This window comes from Canis lupus, chromosome 15 (genome assembly GCF_003254725.2).
Source record: "Canis lupus dingo isolate Sandy chromosome 15, ASM325472v2, whole genome shotgun sequence".
NCBI lineage: Eukaryota > Metazoa > Chordata > Mammalia > Carnivora > Canidae > Canis > Canis lupus.
The window spans coordinates 6,040,978-6,065,954 of NC_064257.1; the positions used below are offsets into that span (position 1 = coordinate 6,040,978).

At 40.1% G+C, this 24,977-nt stretch overlaps 1 protein-coding gene across 4 annotated transcripts in view; it reads right to left on the bottom strand.

The window, feature by feature from the left end:
- THRAP3 (thyroid hormone receptor associated protein 3) overlaps nt 1-24,977 on the bottom strand; it is a 67,145-nt gene that overhangs the window by 35,023 nt on the left and 7,145 nt on the right. For 3 of the 4 annotated variants that reach the window (XM_025419898.3, XM_025419899.3, XM_025419900.3), the window contains one exon: nt 6,380-6,483. The exons of the other annotated variant lie outside the window; for it this stretch is intronic. The gene's annotated coding sequence lies outside the window, so the exon portion shown is untranslated. The remainder of the gene's footprint in view (nt 1-6,379; nt 6,484-24,977) is intronic. 4 annotated transcript variants of the gene reach the window in all.

Consider the following 24,977-nt stretch of genomic DNA (forward strand, 5'->3'; position numbering starts at 1 on the left):
TGTTTTTTTTTTTGTTTTGTTTTGTTTTATTTATGATAGTCACACACAGAGAGAGAGAGAGGCAGAGACACAGGCAGAGGGAGAAGCAGGCTCCATGCACCGGGAGCCTGACGTGGGATTCGATCCCGGGTCTCCAGGATCGTGCCCCGGGCCAAAGGCAGGCGCCAAACCGCTGCGCCACCCAGGGATCCCTGAATGGTCAAGTTTTAAACCTGGTCCAATATTATATCATTTGGCGACTTTTATTTTTATTTACTTTTTTTAAAAGTAACCTCTATGCCCAACCAGACTCAAACAACCCCAAGATCAAGAATGGCAAGCTCTACTGACTGAGACAGCCAGGAGCCCCTATTTAGTTACTTTTAAATTTATCATTTATGGGGATCCCTGGGTGGCCCAGCAGTTTAGCACCTGCCTTCGGCCCAGGACACGATCCTGGAGTCTCGGGATCGAGTCCCACATCAGGCTCCCTGCATGGAGCCTGCTTCTCCCTCTGCCTGTGTCTCTGCCTCCCTCTCTCTGTGTCTCTCATGAATAAATAAAATATTTAAAATAAAATAAAAATAAATTTATCATTTATTTTTGCAGTTTACAGATCCTATCTACTAAGATTTTTCTGTTCATATAACCACCTGATGGCTTTCCATTTGTAGCTGCACTTTACCAGACACATTGAGGGGGAAAAGAGAAGTGTCTTAAATATACACACAATTCTACATAAGAAACCAAAAATGATTTCAAGATCTACCATTCTGGATTTTATCCTGAGCCTATAAAAGACCCTGAATCTACAAAAGAAACCAAGAAGAACCCAACCTGTCACTTCTGTTTAAAATTAATTAAGGTAAAAAAAAATTATAAAAATTAATTAAAGTACTCTTCAAAGCTCTCTACATCTAAAGACACAACTACTCCAACTCCAGTTAGATCCAAATACTCAACCAGAACTAAGTTCAGATATATGTGAGCAGTGCAGCTCCTCTGTGGGATTTCCTTCAGCAACAGCATATAAACCATCTGTAGAAACAAATCTATTCCCTAGAACATCATTTTCATGTATATATACATACATATTCCTTAATAAACAAACAAACTGATTTCATCAGATTTATATATGAAAGATCTGGCTTGCAATAGTTTCAAAATACGAAGTGATTGATGTGGTCCTTGCCCAATTGTCCAACACCATTTCAAGCCACTCTCTCCAAGCCACAATGGCCTTCTTTCTGTTCCTTGAACAAGGAAGGCATTTATGGTCTCAGCACCTTTCCACTTGCCATTGTCTCCAAATATACTCTTCTGCACCCTTGAGCATGGCTGGCTCCTTTCCCATCCTGTTAATCTCAGCTACTTAAAAAGGCCTCCTGTAGTGTATTGTCTAATGAAACCTCACTGATCCCCCACCACTGTTCTCTGGTAGTTCTATTTTTCTCCGAACACTTAGGATAATCTGAAATCATCTTATTTGCCTCCCCAAACTAGAAAGTAAGCTCCCCAAGAACACAGGTCCTGTCTGTCCGGCTCACAGCCAGTATCCCCAACACACAGGGGAGACACAGTAACAAGGATTCAAACATCTATGGACTGAATCAAAAGAATCAAAAAAAATCAAAAGCAGCCTTCAAAGACAAAGATAATAATCCTAAAAGGTTAACATCCAGTATGGTTATTTTAAAAATTGTGCAATTGGGGCAGCCCTGGTGGCCCAGCAGTTTAGCGCCGCCTTCAGCCTGGGGTGTGATCCTGGAGACCTCGGATCGAGTCCCACACATCGGGCTCCCTGCATGGAGCCTGCTTCTCCCTCTGTGTCTCTGCCCCACTCTCTCTCTCTCTGTGTCTGTCATGAACAAATAAAATCTTAAAAAAAAAAAAATTGTGCAGGCACCTGGGTGGCTCAGTGGTTGAGCGTCTGCCTTTGGTTCAGGTCGGGGTCCCGGGATTGAGTCCCACATCAGGCTCCCTGCAGGAGCCTACTTCTCTCTCTGCCTGTGTCTCTGACTCTCTCTCTGTCTCTCATGAATAAATAAACTTAAAAAAAAAAAATTGTGCAATTGATTTCCTAAGTACATATCCTTTTAGTCTTTATTTTCTATTACCAATACTTAAGTTTCTTGAAGAAATGTCATATTTCCCTATGGATGAAAATACAAAGTATGGAAATAATTATATTTTGTTTGCTGAGGGTGGAAAGTAAAGAAAGGCTTGCATCACTAAGTAAAAGATGAAATAAAAGCTACAATAAAAACACAGTATTAGTACAAGATTAGAGAAATAAAATATAAAGTTTAGAAATATAACCCTTCCAAAAAATATCCTGTAAGACACATTTTACAAAGGTGGCTTTTCTTTTTTAAGATTTTATTTGAGAAAGAGAGACTGAGAGAGCACAAGCAGGGCACAGGGAGAGGGAGAAGCAGACTTCCTGCTAAGCAGGGAACCCAACATGGGGCTCTATCCCAGGACCCTGGGATAATGACCTGAGCCAAAGGCAGGCACTTAGCCAATTGCGCTACCCAGGCACCCTTTTATTTTTTATTTTTTAGAGATTTATTTGACAGAGACAGGTTGTGAGGAGGAGCAGAGTGAAAGAATCTTTAAGGAGACTCCTCAATGAGCATGGAGCCCTACACATGGCCCAATCTCACAATCCATGTGATCACGATTTAAACTGAAACTAAGAGACACTTAACCAACTGAGCCACCCAGGTACTCCCGGAACATGGCTTTTCAAATCACTAGATAAAAGGATAAATCAGTAGTCAGGACAACTAATTAACAATTTGGTACAGGGCAGCCAGGGTGGCTCAGCGGTTTAGCGCCGCCTTTAGCCCAGGGCGTGATCCTGCAGACCCGGGATCAAGTCCCACATCAGGCTCCTTGCATGGAGCCTGCTTCTCCTTCTGACTGTGTCTCTGCCTCTCTCTCTCTCCTCTCTGTGTATTCTCATGAATAAATAAAATATTAGAAAAAACAATTTGGCACAGAAAGTTAGATTCCTTCTTACCATAAACAAAATAAAATTCCTGATATATTAAAGAAATGATAAAAAGCCATTGAAAAAGAAAATATTAATGTCTATTTGGCAGGCCTGTGAGAGCCTATTTATTAATTTTCTCAGAGATAAAATTTTTTTTCTCAGAGATAAAAGATACTGTATCCATCATAAAAGGACAGCAACATAATAATATAGTAATACCAGGCACTTCTCCAAATGCTTCACCTACATTAATTCACTTAAGCAACAACCCTGCTAGGAGGTACACACTATTACTACTCTCATTTTACACATTAAGAAACTATCCACAATCTTAAATACTCTATTATTTCACCTCTTTGCTTCAGAGAACAAAAGGGAGCTCCTGAAAATTAAAAATAAAAGAATATATACCCAGCAATTCCACTTCTGGGTATTTATCCAAAAGCAGTGAAATCTGGATCTCAAAGAGATTATTAGCACTTCCACGTTCACTGCAGCATTATTCACAATAGCCAAGATGTGGAAAGAACCTAAATGTCAATCAACAGAAGAATAGATAAAGAAAACGTGGTGTAGGGCAGCCCGGGTGGCTCAGCGGTTTAGCGCTGCCTTTGACCCAGGGCGTGATCCTGTAGCCCTGGGATTGAGTCCCACATCGGGTTCCCTACGTGGAGCCCGCTTCTCCCTCTGCCTGTGTTTCTGCCTCTGTGTCTCTCATGAATAAATAAATTTAAAAGTCTTTAAAAAAAAAAAACGTGGTATATACACATAATGGAATACTATTCAGCCTTAATAAAAAAAGAATTATGCAACATGCAACAACACTGATGAACCTGAAAGACATGATGCCAAGTGAAATAAGCCAGTCACAATAAGGCAAATACTGCATGATTCCACTTACATGAGGCATCACAAACAGATTATCTCATAGATTCAGAGTGAAATGGTGGTTGTCACAGGGCTGGAGGGTTGCTAGAAAATGCAACCAAGAAAATCTTCCATAAAATAGAGATGGAAACAGAAAAAAGATAAATTTAAAAGATCAGTCCAGGGGGATCCCTGGGTGACTCAGCGGTTTAGCGCCTGCCGTCGGCCCTGGTGTGATCCTAGAGTCCTGGGATCCAGTCCCACATCAGGCTCCTTGCATGGAGCCTGCTTCTCCGTCTGTCTGTGTCTCTGCCTCTCTCTCTCTCTCTCTCTCTCTGTCTCTCATGAATAAATAAATAAAATCTTTAAATAAAATAAAATTCCAGGGATCCCTGGGTGGCGCAGCGGTTTGGCGCCTGCCTTTGGCCCAGGGCGCGATCCTGGAGACCCGGGTTCGAATCCCATGTCGGGCTCCCGGTGCATGGAGCCTGCTTCTCCCTCTGCCTGTGTCTCTGCCTCTCTCTCCCTCTCTGTGTGTGACTATCATAAATAAATAAATAAATAAATAAATAAATAAATAAATAAATAAATAAATAAATAAATAAATAAAATAAAATAAAATAAAATAAAATAAAATAAAATAAAATAAAATAAAATAAAATTTCAGAATGTTGGTAAAGAGAAGTTCTAAAGTTTCTGAGGTCAAAGATTGTCTAAACCATTTACACCTCTTGCATATCCTTTTCTAAGGAAACCAAGGGAGAAATGTGCTCCTCCAAAACAAGAGATTCAATCAAGAAGGAAAGGATATAAAAAAAAAAAAAAAAAAAAAAAGGAAAGGATATGGGAAAAGAGAACAGGACCTAGTACAAGAGACATAGGAAAAAAGTCATGAGCATACTGCTGTTGAAATAGAAGCGTGACAACCGGGGAGCTGCCTAGAGAACATCCAAAATGGAACAGATCAGAAGGTATCTCCAGGAAAATAAAACTAACAGCTAAAATCTTTAAAGTATTGAGAAGATTTACACTTCTGGATAGAGTTTTAAAGATTAATTACTGAAAAAATAAATAAATAAAATAAAATAAAATAAGATTAATTACTGGGGCACCTGAGTAGTTCAGTTGGTTAAGCGTCTGCCTTCAGCTCAGGCCATGATCCCAAAGGTCCTGGGATTGAGCCCCACATTAGGCTCCCTGCTCAACAGGGAGCCTGCTTCTCCCTCTCCCTCTGCCACTCCCCCTGCCTGTGCTCTCACTCTCTCCCACGCTCTCTCTCTCAAATAAATTAAGCAAGACAGACCAAAAAAAAGGTATTAACAACAGAGAAGATAAAAAGCCATGCAAAACAGGAAAATCAACCATAACACGTAATACAATTTGGCTGTAAGTTGTACACAGTCATAACATTGTAACAGTGAATACTGCACTAACCAGAATTACATTATAACCAGTGACAGTAAATAGAAGCATGTGAGATGGTCCAGGAATTCTATCAGAAAATCAATACCATCCACGGTGGGAAATAAAGAGATAATCTTAAAAACTAGAAAATCATTAAGTAGGAAAATAAGAGTACATAGAAGCAGTAACAAAAGAAGCAACTGAGTTGGAAATGATTCCTTCTAAGGGACTAGGAAAGATTTTAGTACATGTATTAAGAAAATAAGTAAAACAAAACAAAACACAATACATAAAATGCTTTTTAAGAAACTACACTGAGGGAAAATCAAATGTATACATAAATTTATTCATGTCTATCACATCATTACCAGACAGGGAGATATGCAAAAGAGCCTAAATGTCTACCAAAAAGGATCTTAAATAACTTTTTTCATTTTTATTTTTTAGATTATTTTAAATTACATGCCACATCCATGAGGAAATGCCATGTTTAAAAATCTAAACAGGGGGATCCCTGGGTGGCGCAGTGGTTTGGCGCCTGCCTTTGGCCCAGGGCGCGATCCTGGAGACCCGGGATCGAATCCCACGTCGGGCTCCCGGTGCATGGAGCCTGCTTCTCCCTCTGCCTCTCTCTCTCTCTCTCTCTCTCTCTCTGTGACTATCATAAATAAATAAAAATTAAAAAAAAAAAAAAAAGAAAAAATCTAAACAGGGAATGTGAACAAGAACCAGGCAAGATAAAGTCTAGCCCCAATTTTGATTAAATACACACATATCCAAATAACACAGGCATGAAGAGACTATTCACCAAAATATTAATGATGCCTATATATATGTCAAGTTTATGGATGATCTTTTCAATACTGCCTACTGAAAAAACATGTTATTAAAGAACTCAGAAGTCAGCTAAAATAAAAAAGGTAAGTGCTGATTCTACAACTTAAGAAGAAAATTAGAGAGAAGAGGGCTACTTTAACATCTTGTTTGTTTATTTAACTGAAAAATAAACATCACTTAATAAGAACCCTGAATGACCATTAAGGAATCTTCTAGATAAACAACCCTTAACCTAAGACTGGTTTTATAAGCCAATGAAGTTATTATTAGGTCCTTTTACCACCATGCAATTACCTTATTTGAACAATGATTCAACTTGCACCGGATCCCAGACACCACCACAAAAGAACACTGGCAGTGTTACTGGCTTCTCCAATTTACAAAGTCAGGATACAATTCTGGAACGAGAAGAAACAAGCAGTGATAAGACAACTACCCAAACCTTGCAAATTGTATCATGAAATATAGATGCTTGAAATCTCTAAGCAAAAACTCCACTTTAACCCTCAACTTCACTCCAGTGGACAGAGGCTTCTCTCTCAAAGCATATTGACCTTAGGATCTTCTGTCTCACACTTTTTTATCCATCGAACTCCCTACAGTAAAGCTGCAGAATGGAAAGCTAAAACCTTCCTCTTATAACCTGATACTCTCACTGGCAATATTTCAGGTGCTACGGTTTGCATTATGCAAGACTAATTCACAAACTCCATAATTTAACCTGGACAATTACTTCAGAAGAATCAGAGATCTGAAACAAACAAACAAACAAAAAAATGTAACTGAGGTATGCTGAACTGAATTCAACAGACACATTTCAAGTTAAAACAACTCCCCAACTTCAATCCCTCAAGACACTAAATAATCCTTCTGATCCAGTTATTTAAATATTCTCAGACCTAAACACCACTAACATGGCTTTTCACCAAAGCTATGTAGTGTTATCCAAAACAAATAGGAACACAAAGTTCCAAGATCACCAAGTATGTAATGTCCTTACTGCTAGCTCGTTAAAGCTGTACCATTCATTCATATTGCTCTACAGTAGGACGGTACCCAAGATTCAAATAGTATCAAGATGCGGTTTTAACAATCTCTCTTCACTCATTTACTCAATTTACTCATTTACTCAATTAAGAACACCCATCTTAGCTTTCCCTGAAATCTGTGGTTTGCACATAGCTGAACCTTGCCCACCTAACCAGGAAAAGGATTGTATTTTCCTCAAGCTACGGTGTCCTGATACATGTGAACCATCAGCCTATGCCTCCTCTCCTCCCACCAAGCAAACGCCTACTCATTCCTCCAGGGATCTCCTTCCCTAGCAAGCTGTCCCTGTGCACACAGGCTGAGTTCAGGACTACTTCTTGATGTTGCCCTAGACACGTCTCTCCTTACACTCATTGTATCTACTAAGGTCAATTTCCCTCAAAGGACTGCAAACTCTATATACCTAATGCTGATATGTGTTTGCTAAGTAAATTGAAAACCCAAGCAATAAAATCTTGACCTATACCAAAGGTAATCAGGTAATCAACATTAGGAAGAGGCAATAAAAACCTACTCTTAAAACTAACAGGGTAAGACTATTTTATCCAGATAACATTAGTATTTGGTCAGACCCTATACCAAATTGATGACAGTGTTTACATTTACTTAGTTGATAAATAGTAAAAATATAGGACTTTCAAAATCTTTCCTGCAAAATATTTTTCCACATATTCTTAGAACATAACCTAGGTCACATCAACCCAAACTTTTTTCCGTGTTTCTCACTGTGGAGATGCAGGGGCTCATGTCAGCTGGACGAAGTCCCAATGACTACTCCAGGACTGAGAACCACTTATTCTACAATGTACTGTATTAAAGAAATGAACTATTCTGATACACCCATTCTTAGGATTCTAACCAGATAGCTAGGAAACACACACAAAACCTTCCATTTTACTACTCCATTAGATTTCTTTCCTATTAATTAATCTCCTCTTGGAGACTAGCAAAAATTTTATCACCCTACAAGTCTTCAATCTTCCATTGTTGCAATGGGTGAAGAAGCAAATCAGAGGATATAGCCCTTAGTTATTCTGTGACTGTAAGGAGACTCCTAAAGCCAAGTCAACCCTTCCACTAGTTCTTATGCACTCTCCCCAACTTGTCCTGCCTGTGTCATCTGGACAGTTATAGGCATACTTTTCAGCCTGTCTCCAAACCTCGGTTGGTCAAATACCAGATTATTAACAAGAATACCATGGCACTGCTGATAATATAGCTTTTCCCTTTCTACATAATTTCCCTTCTAACTGTCCACTTATTCAACAAAAAAATTTATTAAGTACCGACCACACTGCCAGGTACTATTCTAGACAATTGGTGGTTCACTAATTTAAAAATCTCTTGTGACGCCTGAGTGGCTCAGTGGTTGAGTGTCTGCAGTTGGCTCAGGGAATGATCCTGGGGTCCTAGGATTGAGTCCCACAACGGGCTCCCCACAAGGAGTCTGCTTCTCCCTCTGCCTGTGTCTCTGCGCCCCCCCCCCATCTCTCTCATGAATAATCTCTTCATTCCTAGAGGTCATATTCTAGGGGGAGGATGAAAGTACAGAGACATGAGTGAACAGATACGGCCTTGCAAGCCATCTTAAGGACTTTGGTTTTCTTCAGGAAATGTGAGCAGCCAATGGAGAGTTTTCAGTAGAAGAGTAACATGACCAAAATTATATTTTAGAAGGATCATTTCGGCTGCTGAGTGTAGAACAGATTTCAATGGGGCACAATCAGAAAAAAATGGTACATATTGCCCATAATAATCCAGGTAAAGGAAAGGAGTGGCTTAGACCACAATGTACCTCGGAATACTCCCACGTTTTAAATACTACCAGACCTTAAGTGACAACATAGCTCCTAAATATTCTAGGACCATAGCTTTTGTACCCCCCTATGGTTAAAGTTTTGAATTTTTTTTTTAAAGATTTCGTTTATTTATTCATGAGAGACACACAGAGAGGCAGAGACACAGGCAGAGGGAGAAGCAGACTCCCCACAGGGAGCCCAATGGGTACTCAATCCTAGGACCCCGGGATCACGCCCTGAACTGAATGAAGATGCGTTGCCCAACCACTAAGCCACCCAGGTATCCCATTGAATTTTTTATCTCACCTCAAGAACCCACAGTAATCTTTTCCTGAGATAAAGAACATGAGGAAAAGTCAAGAATGATGACCCTGCCTGCTCCTATGAACCTGAGTTCAAAGCTAGTTCTTTAAACCACCAAGCATAACTTGCTTGTAAAAGACTAATGTGTTATAGTGTCAACAGTAAGATACCCATAAAAGAGAATAAAAGAACAGTGTCTTCTATTCAAGTTAACCCAAAATATCCACCAAAAAAACAAAATTTAGAGGTGCCTGGGTGGCTCAGTCAGTTAAGCATCTGACTCTTTGTTTAGGCTCAAGTCACGATCTTGAGGTCCTGAGATCAAGCCGCGAGTCAAGCTCCACACTCAGCACAGTCTGTCCATCTCTTCCCTCTGCTCCTCATCCTGCACACACTCCCTCTCTCAAATAAATAAAATCTTAAAAAAAAAATTTTTTTTCAACCATAGCTACTTCCATTGAAAAAAATACTAGGGATTGAGGAGATTATGACAGCAAGGCAAATAAACCTTTAGTGTTTTACCACAAAAAACTGTGCAATGTCTGTTCTAAGTCTCTTCCATGGCATCAACAGGAATCGACACTGAATCCAGAGCTGGTGAAATTACTACAAATGGCTTTGTGGAGAAAAAAATACTTCCAAATGAGTCGGTCACAAATACAGGGCCTTCTACATTAAGGGGTCAGCAAATGATGCACGCAGGCCAAATCTAGCCCAACCTATTTTTTTTTATTACCACCCATGAACTAAGAATTGTTTCTATAATTTTAAATGGTCGAAAAAAAATCAAAAGAGTATTTCAGAATGTGTGAATATTCTATGAAATTCCAAGTTCAGTATCTATGAATAGTTTTATTGGAACACAGCCATGTTCCTTCGTTTACAGATAGCTGCTTTCACACAACAGCAGAGTTGAGAGATTGCGAAAGAGACTGCATGTGGTCATCACTTTGCACTGCTACAGACTGCAGTGGTGCAGTTAAGCTCCATAGTTCAAGTACCATGCACTGTCATTTTATTACTATTTTTAAATTACCAGCATATGTCCGTATGTTAAAACAAGAAGCGAACTTTGAACATTACCCATTTAAAGAATAAGAAACAGTGTAGATTATTTTGTTAATGATTTAGGTGGCAAAATTCTATTATGAAAAAAATGAAACTGTGCCAAGAATGTTTATCAACATTACTTTTTTTTTTTAGATTTTATTTATTTATTCATGAGACACAGAGAGAGAGAGAGAGAGAGAGAGAGAGAGAAAGGCAGAGGGAGAAGAGGCTCCACGCAGGGAGCCCGACACGGGATTCGATCCTGGATCTACAGGATCAGGCCCTGGGCTGAAGGCAGCGCTAAACCACTGACCCACCCGGGCTGCCCCCTCAACATTACCAAATTAAGTACTCATCACAATATGCACAGCTAACAGGATTCTTTTAAAAAAAAAAAAGTTTTATTTATTTATTCATAGAGACAGAGAGAGAGAGAGAGAGAGAGAGAGAGAGGCAGAGACACAGGCAGAGGGAGAAGCGGGCTCCATGTAGAGAGCCCGACATGGGACTCGACCCAGGGTCTCCAGGATCACGTCCTGGGCTGCAGGCGGCACCAAACCACTGCGCCACCAGGGCTGCCCTATCTAACAGGATTCTGTTAGAAAAAATTAGAAAACTTAAAACAGAGTATCTCATCACAACAGAAAATCTTCATAAAAACAAATAGAGGGATCCCTGGGTGGCGCAGCGGTTTGGCGCCTGCCTTTGGCCCAGGGCACGATCCTGGAGACCCGGGATCGAATCCCACATCAGGCTCCCGGTGCATGGAGCCTGCTTCTCCCTCTGCCTATGTGTCTCTGCCTCTCTCTGTGACTATCATAAATAAAAAAAAATTAAAAAGAAAAAAAAAAAAACAAATAGAAACGAAGCTGCAACCAAACTAAGTTTCTGAGTGGTTCATTTGTTAGCTTAATAAGAAAGCCATGTATTTACAGTGAGTTGATTAAATGTTTGTGGCAGCCAAAGAAAAGCGTACAGAGAAAATGAATTTAAGACTATTAGCCTCTTGGGATCCCTGGGTGGCGCAGCGGTTTGGCGCCTGCCTTTGACCCAGGGCACGATCCTGCAGACCAGGCATCAAATCCCACATCGGGCTCCCGGTGCATGGAGCCCGCTTCTCCCTCTGCCTGTGTCTCTGCCTCTCTCTCTCTCTCTCTCTGACTGTCTGTCTCTATGATAGAGAGTGACTATCATAAATAAATAAAAATTTATTTAAAAAAAAAAAAAAGACTATTAGCCTCTTGACTGGAAAACTTGAGGACAATGAGAGCAACATCAGTAATCAATTAAAAAATAAGGCAGGGGCACCCCAGTGGTGCAGTCATCCGACTCTTGGTTTCAGCTCAGGTGTCAGCTCAGGTTGTGACCTCAGGGGTCATGATCTCAAAGTCATGAGATCAAGTTCCCATTGGGCTCTGTGCACAGCAGGGAGTCTGCTTGAGATGATCTCTCCCTCCCACTTGTGCACTCTATCAAATAAATGTATCTTTAAAAAAAAAAAGCAGATGAGCAACCACGGACATGAATGGAACAGGAAAAACTAACAGCAAAAGGAAATGCACATCACTGTATCCTAGATGTTAAACTTGTTTCCCACAGGGGTGTGGGTTAACAATTCTGAAACTATTATACATGCATACTGGAATTAATAAGTAAACGGATAGCAGATGGGAAGAGCCAAATCTCTCAATGTTGGGAGTGGGGAGCCAGAGACAAAAAAGAAAGGCTAGAATGTAGAATGGTCCAGGTGGTCCTGGATTAGAAATGGATATACCAGTATAAGCTCCTGTTTAGCCTAATACAAATGGATACACACGGATACCTCAGACATATTTACAGATCTCTCTATACGTATATGAAATGTCTTGATATACACATATTTCCTGTATGTATATACACACACATCTCCTTGCTTTGTCAGCTGAGAAGACCTATAAACAGTAACATTCCAGTAGCAATAAGCACACCCAGCACCCACACACTTTGACTTGTAATAACATTCTCCAAAAAAAGAAACCAAACCTCTTCGGAGAAATGACTGATTCTAGGGCTGGGGCAAGGAATACATTGGATAAACCTGAGTATCCTGCAGTGCCAGAAAGGAAGTACAAAAAACAAACATACAAAAACCACCACAATGAAGGGAATATGTCAAAAGGACCCTCCTGTCCAAATGAAAGAGTTCTCAAGAGCCAAAAAAAAAAAAAGTACAAAATGTAGTAATGGATAACCTGAAGTATAAAACATCTATGAATCTATACTGTTATAAATGGAGACCAATTTCCCATGCAGAAGAATCCCAAATAATTTATGTATATACTCCACCCTCCAGAAGGTAGACCAGAAGTAGAATGTCTAGTCTAGTGGTTCCCTTCCAAAAAGTACAGTATGGAGGTGAAGGAGTCACTTAACCTGGAAAAACCTAGCCAGGTGATCAAAGTTAATTAACATCAACAATAAATCATGCTGATAATATGTATTCCTTGATATGATGTGATGAAATGATACCTTATTACCCTCTGTGGTCTTTCTCACTAAAATGCGTAACACCAGTCTTTTCAAGACAAGAATCCCACTTGAAGATGTTCTAACCGGCACTCCTCAAAACTGTCAAGGTCATCAAAAATAAGAAAAGTCCGAAAAGGTGTCACAGCCAAGAAGAATCTAAGGAGACATGACAACTAAATGTATATCCTAGACAGGATCCTAGAACAGAAAAGGAGTATTAGGTAAAAACTAAGAAAATGTGAATAAAACAAGGACTTTAGGGATCCCTGGGTGGCGCAGCGGTTTGGCGCCTGCCTTTGGCCTAGGGCACGATCCTGGAGACCCGGGATCGATTCCCACGTCGGGCTCCCGGTGCATGGAGCCTGCTTCTCTCTGCCTGTGTCTCTGCCTCTCTTTCTCTCTCTGTGACTATCATAAATAAATAAAAATTTAAAAAAAAAAAAAAAAACAAGGACTTTAGAGAAAAAAAAAGAATACATCAACATTGGTTCATGAGCTGGGACCAATATACCATACTAATATGTTCACAGGAGAAATGGGTATGGGGGTATTCACAGGAACATTTCATATTTTCTCAGATTTTCTGTAAATCTGAAACCACTCAACAACAGAACATTTGTTAAAAGGTGGGGGGTGGGTGGGTGATGATTTTCAGTGGTGTTCCTTGGCTCTTGATTCAACAGATACGACAGATATATTGCATAGCTGTTTAGTGGGGAAGTCAATGCTGGGTTTAAAATGAAAAAAAAAAAAAAGAAAAAAAAAGAGGAAAAAAAAGAAAAAAAGAAAAGAAAAAGAAAAAAAGAAAAAAAGAAAAAATAAAATGAAGAGTTAGCCTCTATGAATAGTCATGTGGATCGTTAGGTGAGAATCTTTCAAATGTTCTAATCTTTCAATTAGAACACTAATACAACCTGAACTTGAATCTGCTAAGATGTGTCACAAATGATGGTGGTAAGAATGTGTAGGGCTTAATTGGATAGAGCTTGTGAAAATGTAAGGTGTTGTTGGGCCACCTGAGTGGCTCGGTCAGTTGGGCAGCTGCCTTTGGCTCAGGTCATGGTCTCAGGATCCTGGGATCAACCGCTGTATTGCGCTCCCTGCAAAGCAGGGAGTGTGCTTCTTCCTCTCCCCCTACTCATATGTTCTCACTCTCAAATAAATAATTAAATGAAGGAAGGAAGGAAGGAAAGAAGGGAGGGAGGGAATGTAAGGTGTTTCAAACATATGGTTATTCACTGTACTATTCATCAGCAGGAACTCTGCCAAGAACTTAATCACATGTTGAGCCAGTATTATCAAGACTGACCTTCAGTTACTGTCAATTCACTTTTGTAGACTTAACCATCATCAGTTCTGTGGATTTTTGTCAGAAATAGAAAGTGCATCCTCATTTGTACTACCAAACAGCAGTTCAACAGCTTAGCAGCAAAATTAATTATTGCAGTTTTTTAATCTGAAAATTTTCTGAAGAACATTATTTTTTTTTTAATATTTTACTTATTTATTCATGAGAGACAGAGAGAGAGTGAGGCAGAGACACAGGCAGAGGGAGAAACAGGCTCCACACAGGGAGCCCAACGTGGGACACGATCCTGGGACTCCAGGATCACCCCCTGGGCCGAAGGCACTGAGCCATCCAGGCTCCCCACCCTTAAACATTATTAATGAATACTGAAAGGCTTTAGAAATTAGCTTTTTTTTTTTAGAGTTGATAATGTTTCCTAATGATTTCAATAAAAAAATATAAAGCAAAAGAGCACTTTTAGGAAAAACAGACTATGGCAAATTTTAACACTAAACACTGTTTGAACCTCAGGTAATGTCAAGTTACTTTATTCACTACCTGTACTGTCAAAGCTAACACAAGCAATGAGATCGCTGTTCCCACAAAAATTTGAAATACGTATGGGCAGCCCGGGTGGCTCAGCGGTTTAGCGCCGCCTTCAGCCCAAGACGTGATCCTGGAGACCAGGGATCCAGTCCCACGTCAGGCTCCCTACATGGAGCCAGCTTCTCCCTCTGCCTGTGTCTCTGCCTGCCTCTCTCTCTCTCTCTCTCTCTGTCTCTCATGAATAAATAAAATATTTTTTAAAAATTTGAAAGATGTATTTTCTTTTAAGATTTTATTTATTTATTCATGAGAGACAGAGAGAAAGAGAGAGGCAGAAACAGACACAGGAGAAGCAGGCTCCATGCAGGAAGCCCAATGCAGGACTCAATCCTCGGACTCCAGGATCATGCCCTGGGCCAAAGGCAGGGGCCAAACCGCTGAGCCACCCAGGGATCCCCGAAAGACGTATTTTCTTAATTCAAACTACACTTCCAGCATATTTTCAATCTTAATGAAGTGCAAAATAAATCTCCATCTTTCAAAATCTATCTAACTGTGCAACTGAGACTCTTCTATCTAGGAGTGCCTGGCTGGCCCAGTCAGTGGTGTGTGTGGCTCTCAATCTTGGTTGGGGCTGTGAGTTTGAGCACCACGTTGGGTGTGATTACTTAAAAAAAAAAAAGAAAAAAAGAAAAAGAAAAAACTTCCATCTAATCTTCCATTGGAAAGGATTAGTCTGCAGTGTAATGGTACCCAAAAAGGCAAATATCAAGAAATGAACCTAACAGAATTCTTTAAATGCCTTCCAAGTGATGAATGTGCTCAAATAAACCATATGCTCAAAAAAATCATGTGCTCATGGATTAATATTAAAATATTCAGCAGTATCAGTCTGTGTGAAGGCATTTCAAAGATGACATATGTCATCTTTGACAATCGCACTACAGAATTCAGCTAATATTAACAGATGAACATTTGCCATCCATTTTGATAGAAAAAGCTAACTCTGAACCCCAGTGATGTGAAATGTTATCCTCCAAAGTGAATTCCACTCTTGTAACACACTTGCCTTACAAAAACTGTATTCAACTATTACATTTTGCATTCTGCCAATAAAACATTTGTTTCCTAGGGACACCTGGCTGGCTCAGTCATAGAGTATGCTACTCTTTTTTTTTCTTTTTAAAGATTTTATTTATTTATTCATGAGATACACAGAGAGAGGGAGAGAGAGGCAAAGATACAGCCAGAGGGAGAAGCAGGCTCCATGCAGGGAGCCTGACAGGGGACTCGATCCCGGGACTCCAGGATCACGCCCTGGGCTGAAGGAGGCGCTAAACTGCTGAGCCACCCAGGGATCCCCAAGTACGCTACTCTTAATCTCACTGTACTGACTTCAAGCCCCACGTTTGGCGTAGAGAGATTACTTAGCAAGATTTTTAAAAACTCTTTTTAAGTATCTATCTTTAGGGCACCTGGATGGCTCAGTCAGTTAAGCATCTGCCTCCAGCTCAGGTCAAGTTCCCAGGCCGCACAGAGCAGGGAGCCTGCTCCCCTGCCCCCAGGTTCTCTCTGTGTCAAATAAATAAAATCTATAAAAATAAGTAAGTAAACAATAATAAATACTTGTTTTCTTTATTGTTAAGTACCTATATAATAACCTCAGTTTTACCTCTTGGCCCCCAATTATCTGGATCTTTCGAGAAAAAGTCTGCCAACTCTGATTCTACATCATTCGCTTATTAACAAAGGTATTTAGTGCAAATGGCCATGTAGGAATAAACCCTTAATGAGCAGTAATTCTCAAAACTGTAGGTCTCAAATGGTAGAAATTGTCATTTTTTAATCCTTATGCCCAACTTGCAAGTCATCACTTCCTAAAAATTTAAACCTCTATTTCCTTGAAAACCAGTAGTCGTGTAAAATCTAGACTCTAGACTACATACTAACTTCTACAAATCAATAAACACTAAAAATTTCAATTGTTTAGGTTAAAAAAAAATAAAGATTACCTCATTAAATACTTACTGAATGCCTACCATATGCCAGGCAGTGTCCTAAGCACTACAGATACAATGACAAAGAAAGTCTGACCTCTCTGGTGGGGTGACACATAGAAACAAGTAACTGTATATTGCATATCAAACAATAAGTGTTAAAATAAAGTGGCTAAGAGGATGAACAAGGGGGCAGCCTGGGTGGCTCAGCGGTTTAGCGCCGCCTTCAGCCCGGGGTGTAATCCTGGAGACCTGGGATCAAGTCCCACGTCAGGCTCCCTGCGTGGAGCCTGCTTCTCCCTCTGCCTGTGTCTCTGCCACTCTGTCTCTCATGAATAAGTAATAAAATCTTAAAAAAAAAAAAAAAAAAGAAGATGAACAAGCAATTCAAAAAAGAGGAAACCTATACAACTGATATACATAGGAAAAGATTAATCTTCACTGTTGGAGAAAGGCCATCTAAAACTACAGTATTTTATACTCGTAAGAATAACAAAAATTTTTAAAGTCCAACAATATCATGTCATTAAGATTCATGGCAACAGAAATGTTTCTAATGGACTATATACTTGCATAATCTCTGTGGAGAATACTGTGATAGTATTTAATAAAGTTAAAGATATGCACATCCCAGGGCATCTGGCTGGTGAGTCAGGAGAGCATGAGCCTCTTGATCTAACAGTCATAAATTCAACCCCACACTGGGAGTAAAGCCTACTTAAAAAAGATGTGCACATCCTATGACCCAGCCATTGCACTTTTAGGTATAAACCCAAGGGAAACTCTCCCAAGCCAGCAGAAAATATAAACAAGATTATTTTTTAGAGCAATGGGGGTGGGGTGGCTCTGTCAGTTACCTGGAAGATTTTTCTTGGTTTCAGCTCAGGTCATGATCTCAAGTCTCAAGGGTCCTGAGGCAGGGCCCCACTTAGGGCTCTGAGCTCAGCAGGGAGTCTGCCTGAAGTATTTTTGGCAGCACTCTCTGAGCACCAACAGAAAAACAGATAAAGTGATCTATTCATACAATGAATACTACATACCAGTGAAAATGAAGAACAAATATACCGTAAAGAAATCCCACAAACACAAGCCTGAGCAGAAAGAGTTACAAATATTAATGGGTAATAAACAGCAACTTGGGGGGGGCGGGCATGCAGGTGGCTCAGATGGTTGAGCTTCTGCAGTCTGCTCAGGTCAGGTTGCTGCAGTCTTGGGGAGGAGTCCCGCATCCAGCTCCCTGCTCAGCAGGAGTCTGCCCCTCCTCCCTGCTTCTGCTCGCTGGCTCATTTGCTCTCACTCTCAATAAATAAATCAAATCTTTAAACAACTTATATGAAGCTTAAAATCACACAAAAATGGTACTGTCTTTTGTTTAGGAAAGCATACATACTTAAGAGAAATCTAGAAAAATGCACAGGTATCTTACAAACACCAAAATCAGGGATCCCTGGGTGGCTCAGCGGTTTAGCGCTGCCTTTGGACCAGGGTGTGATCGGGAGACCGGGGATTGAGTCCCACATTGGGCTCCCCACATGGAGCCTGCTTCTCCCTCTGCCTGTGTCTCTGCCTCTCTCTCTGTGTGTCTCTCATGAATAAATAAAATCTTTAAAAAAAAAAATCAGAAACATGGTTAGGAGGCATTAAACTGTGGTAGGAGAGCTTTATTTCATACATTTATTAAATTGATCTCTTAAATATGAGTACTGCTTTTATTATTCTTTTGGATGTCTTCATAGTGCATGTTTTTTAAAGCAAGAAAAAAAGGTTTATACATTGCTAACCGCTGTGATTGTGCTCCCTTTTAGATTCCCTTTCCCAGTCTCTAGACAGGGGAAAAAAAAAATTCTCTAGGATAGGGACAGAAAAGTACATGCATTCCCAGGTACCTCAAAAACTTCTTGGTCAAACACATTCAGATTTTTGCAAACACTTCTAAAGACTGAATAGGATTCATAAAGCAATTCTCTTAGGGTCAAATCAAAGAAACAACTCCTTATTGAACGATAAGCACCTATCGGTTGAATACAGCATATCAAAATAAGAGCCTTGCAAACACAAGACTAACATGGATTAGCATCGTGACTCCACTTCTCTGCAGGCTTGATAAGATGTATAATCTTAATTTCCTCATCTCTAAAGAGTAGATACACTAATTTTATAATCTAATGTAAAATTAAATGAACTGACATATGTAAACCACATTGCACACGGTACTCTAAAAGGTTAGTTGGGGGGGGGGATCCAGAAAATTGGGAGAGGCTATCCCCCCAGCAAAGTGTTTACATAATCACCAAACAACAAATCAAATCCATAAAGGTAACCATTTCCAGAATCATCTTCAAAAAACTAAGCCAAGGGCAGCCCCAATGGCACAGCGGTTTAGCGTCGCCTGCAGCCCAGGGCGTGATCCTGGAGACCTGGGATCGAGTCCCACGTCGGGCTCCCTACATGGAGCCTGCTTCTCCCTTTGCCTGTGTGTGTCTCTCTCGCTCTCATGAACAAATATTTTTTTAAAGAAATTTATAATAAAAGTCAAGGAAAGTTTGCTTTTTAAGAATTTTTTAAGTAATCTCCACACCCACTGTGGGGCTTGAACTCATGAACCCGAGATTAAGAGCTGCATGCTCTACCGACTAAGCCAGCCAGGCACCCCAAGAAAAAGTAAGTTTTTGGGTTTCTTGTTTTTTAGACAGAGAGAGTATGCATGCACACTGCTGAGCAGGAAGAGGGGCAGAGGGAGAGACAGAGAACTCCAAGCAGCCTCCAAGCTCAGTGCATGGGGGAGCCCCACTGGGGACTTGATGGCATGACCCCGAGACTGACCTGAGCCGAAATCAAGAGTCGGACACTTAACTGACTGAACTACTCAGGTGCCTGATAAAATGAGTTTTCAACAGGAAAAAGGAGTATTTTCAACAGGAAACTAGATTACTCAAGAGTTACTATAGGAAAAGCCAAGTTTTGCATACATAATACTTTATGATGGGAGACATGCAACAAAAAGTGTGTATCCAGGATTTATGTATTTGAACAATGGTTTCTCATTCACTAAAAGGAGTAAAGGAAGGAGGATGACCAATCCAGAAGACAAAGCCTGTATCCCTATAGCTTTGCAGTGATATTTAATACCCAACAAGGAAACCAAAGATTCTCTCCTCAGAAACCCTTTATTTCTTGTTGGCAGCTCTCAGATTAGTTACTAGAATAAGATAAGCAGAGAAGAGCAAGTCAAAATCCCAGCTGAATAACAGTGTACACAAAGTTACAGTTTATGTATACTCTAACACATAAATCTTATTTTCCAAATAGCCACAGCAATAATTCAGATGACAACTTTGAAACTAAGTTATCTTTTACTACATTCCTGGTTCATGTATGCAAATATAACTCAATGATGAGAGCGGGTATTAGGTTTTATCAGGAAGTTGGCACTTTGAATGAACCATGTTAAATAATTTTTCAGTAAAAAAAATAAAAATAAAAATTGGGCGCCTGGGTGGCTCAGTTAAGCATCTGCTTTTGGCTTAGGTCATGATCCCAGGGTCCTGGGATCAAGCCCCGATTTAGGCTCCCAGCTCAGCAAGAAGTCTGCTTCTCTTTCCCTCTGCCCTCTGCTCTCTCTCTCAAATAAATAATCTTTAAAGAATTAAAAAAAAAAAAAAAAAAAAAACCAAACGCCTTCAAGGTACCTGGGTGGCTCAGCTGGTTAAGCCTCTGACACTTGATTTCAACTCAGGTCAAGATTTCAGGGTGGTGAGATCAAGTCCCACCTTGATCTCTGTACTCAGTGGGGAATCTGCAACATTCTCTCTCCTTCTCCCTGCTCCTGTGGGTGCTCTCTCCCACACTCTCGCCCTCTCTCAAATAAACAAATCTTAAAAAAAAAAAACTTCACTAAGTTTCATTCTCCAAAAGAGATGTTCAAAAATACAAAAAAATAGTCATAATTAGTATGACAAAGCATTTGCAACAGTTAAACGACGCTTTTTTTAAAGATTTTATTTATTGGAGTGTGCGCAGGCCCGACCGCGGATGCAGAGCAGAGAGAGGACAGACTCCATGCTGAGCACAGAGCCCAACTCAGGACTCGATCTCACTACCCTGAGGTCACAACCTGAGCTGAAATAGGAAGCTCAACCAACTGAGTCACCCAGGCAGGTGACCCAAATGACCCTCTTAAGTATCATTCATCCAGTAAATTTCAAAGCAATGGCTTCTGAGCCAAGAGTCCTATTGGTTGAGAGATTATTCACTGAAATGGCTAAACTCAAATGGAGTTTAAAACACCTACATCTGAGAATTTCTAGTGTGCTCAACCAACACTGTTTACTCAACTGTCAAAACAGCACTAGAGATCACTGGTTCCATTCATGCCTAAACTTGTAGGAGACAGGATTTTCATCACTTTTACACATCCAAACCATTTAATAACCACTTTATAATAAAAGAAATGACAGTATGGGACTATATTAAGTTTCATAAGATATTGAACTGCACAATTTTTCTCATATTCTTTATATTCATGTCAAATACGTATATTAAGTCTCTCAAAGGAAGGAAGGTATACTTTCATTTCAAAAATGAAAACATACAAAAAACTAGGCAAATATTATCAATTCTGAAATACATCTTGTCATTCTATTTGCAGCAAGGTGAATCAGTCACAAAGTCTGTCAGCTGAATTCAAGCCTATTATTTCTAAGAGTTAAATAACTTCACATATAATAAGCATGACAGTAACAAAATGGAGATTTTTATCTGAGGACTCTTTTTTTTTTTAACAATTTTTAAATTTTATTTGACAGAGAGATGGAGCACATGTGGCAGGGGGAGAAGCAGGCAGAGGGAGAGGGAGAAGCAGGCTCCCCTAACAACAGGGGACTCGAGGTTCAGGCTCAATCCCAGGACCCTGGGACCTGAGCCAAAGGAAGATACCTACCGGAGCCACCCAGGGCCCTTCTGAGGACTCTGTTTTATTTTACTGACCCATCTACTCCCTGGACTCTTACTCTGAGCAGTACAGCACCGCGGCGAGGAGGGAGGTTTAGAGCAGATCCAGGTTCAAATCCTCTCTTCCTAGGCTATCCCATGCGCCTCAGCTTCATAATTTGTAAAACAAAAGGCTCTTCACTAACCTCCTGAGGTACAGGCTTAAATGAGACAACACATGTGAAGTGCTTAACTAAGCACTTACTTTGAAAAAAAATTCAATCTATAAATATGCTTCTTCAATATTTAAACTGACCTTACATTACATCTAAGTTTGCTCAAGATATTTTACACCTGTTGGACCAGCATATTATTAACAGCATCCTCTCTCTCAGTGGTGTTCCTGGTTCAAAAAATAAAATTATGTGGTCACAATGCTAATTTGACAAAAATAAATCTAACTCAAGACAAACATCATCACTAAATCAGAGGAAAAGCAAACTATTTCAGCTAAAAAATGGTACCCAAAACCTCTCCATCCAAGCAAGCACTTATAAATTAAATGACAATCACATTCTAGTCTGTAAATTTTACCTCTCTCCCTTAAAAGGGAATCAAAAACAAATATCGAACTCTAGCTAATGATCTGCATGTTGAAGTGTTTAGGTGTGAAATGTACTGATATCTGAAACTTACTTTAAAATGCTTCAAAAATGTGGGGCACCTGGCTGGCTGTGGAGCATGTGACTCTTGATCTCAGGGTTGTGAGGTCAAGCCCTACATTGGGCTTGGAGCCTACTTAAGGGGGAAAAAAGCTTCAAAAATGTAAGATGAAAAATAAGCTAAAGACCTGAGTTGACATTTCTCTAAAAATATACAAATAGCCACAAGCACATAATAGCCATTCTAACAGGGATCCCTGGGTGGCGCAGCAGTTTAGCGTCTGCCTTTGGCCCAGGGTGCGATCCTGGAGACCCGGGATCGAATCCCACGTCGGGCTCCCGGTGCATGGAGCCTGCTTCTCCCTCTGCCTGTGTCTCTGCCTCTCTCTCTCTCTCTCTGTGACTATCAAAAATAAGTAAAAAAATTTTAAAAAAAGAAAAAAAAAATAGCCATTCTAATAGGTTTTAACAGTTACCATTAAACATTACATACACACAGAAAGTAAGTGTTGCGAAGGATGTGGGAAAATTGGGAATGGAGATTTCTATCTCCATCTGAAATTGAACAGATACACTCCCAAGCCTTAAGCAACTTACTCCAGGGTCTCAGCTAAAAAAAAAAAAAAAAAGGCTTCTGAAGAGGAAGCAAGGACTTCCATTTCTCATCACATTCTTCTGATAACCAAGGCCTCTAGGCACCAAAGATCATATACAACCATGAGCATGCCCTATTGATTTAGCACTGTAGCTGAAAATATTTTGCTGAAAAAGGAACAGAAAACATTCTCTATCAAACAAGTTTCATGATACGTGTATCCTTCAATGTTAAGTAGCCTCCATAGCAAAAAAGGAAGAGAATAAGGCAATAAGATATTCCTTCCTCATCCTATATTGTCATTCAAAGTGGCACCACATTCAAGGCCACTTTAATCCCCTACCATGGCTGGTTGAATGGTCAAACAACTCATACTTGAAGGTAAAATGTCCAGCAAAAATTTATGTAACTAATAATCCTGAAACAAAGGAAGAGAACAGGTAAGCTAAATTCTATGCTATGAACAAAGGAAAAGTACTTACCATTAAAGCCATTAACATATCATCTTCTATATTTTCCAAGAAAACAAGATTATCACAAATACACTGTTGTAATTTAAGTCCTTCTAAACAGAGCAATGTTTTAAGGATTCAGCTTTCATAAATAAACCAAAGCGGTTTGTCTCTACTTCCTCCATGGCTCCTTACTAACTTTACTATTTAGAAATACCTTCATCCAACACCCAAGGAAAAAAAAATCACATGTACAACAAACCAAAACAGTAGAAATCTCTTCTATGTACCCAAACTGCTTACACTGGCCTAAACAGATGGCATTATGGGAAACTTTTACTTTCTACCTTACGTATTTCTGCAATGTCTTTTTTTTTTTTTCAACCAGCACCATCTGTGAGCAAGGAAACAAAACTTTTAAAGACCTGCCCAAAAGGGTTTTTACGGGTTGTGCCTTATTTAACTAAATCGTGGGGTAGGGGCAGGAAGGCGTTAGGGAACTCAGTGGTGTTTTAAGTTTTTAAAAATGAAACGTCAGGGTGCCTGGTGGGCTCAGTCAGTAGAGCATCTGATTCTTCTTGACCTTGGGGTCATGAGTTTGAGCCCCACACCAGGTGTAGAGATTACTTTGAAAACAAAGGGATCCCTGGGTGTCTCAGCAGTTTGGCGCCTGCCTTTGGCTCAGGATGTGATCCTGGAGTCCCAGGATCGGGCTGCTTGCATGGAGTCTGCTTCTCCCTCTGTCTGTGTCCCTGCCTCTCTCTATCCCTTCCCCAACCCCAGGTCTCTCATGAATAAATGAATAAAATCTTTATTAATTAATTAATTTCAGGGCACCTAACTAGCTCAGTCAGTAGAGCAAGGGACTCTTAATCTCAGGGTCATTCGTTCAAGCTCCACGCTGGGCATGGGCTTAATTTAAAAAATACATGTCTTTAAAGATTTTTAAGTAAATAACTAAAATTTTTATTTTACATATATATTTATATATATTAAGCAGAACCCCAAAGTAAAAAAATTATCAGTATAGAACTGCTCTTGAGTGAACTGGGGTCCTCCCAGCTCAGCCTCTTCCCTCAATAGTTCCTGAGGCACCCGCCTCACTCCAAACAAGATTTTAAAATCTCCTGTCCAATCTATACTCGGCTAAATTTACTAAAAACAATCATCACAAAAAAAAAAAAAAAAAATCATCACAACCTACTTATACAGTTATCTCAGTTTTACAGAACAGCCTTTAGAGAACGGCTTTTGAAAACAAATTTTTATCAATCAACTTCATAATTCACTTACAAAAGAGGTACACATTTTAAGTTTGGTCAGTTTTGACAAAATATACTGTGAAACACTACCCCAACCAAAATATGGAGTATTTCAGAGGCACCTGGGGGGTGGGGGGCTCAGTCAGTTAAGCGATTGACGCTTGATCTCAGCTCAGGTCTTGCTCTCAAGGTACTGGAGTTCAAGCCCTGCATTCAACTTTAAATACACACACAGACACAAACACAGACACACACACACACACACACACAAAGGGCCGGATGGCTCAGTGGTTGAGCATCTGCCTTTGGCACAGATCATGATCCCGAGGTCCTGGGATGGAGTCTGCATTGGGCTCCCCACAGGGAGCCTGCTTCTCCTTCTGCTGATGTCTCTCATGAATTAAAAACCTTTATAAATATATATGTGTGTGTGTGTGTGTGTGTGTATACA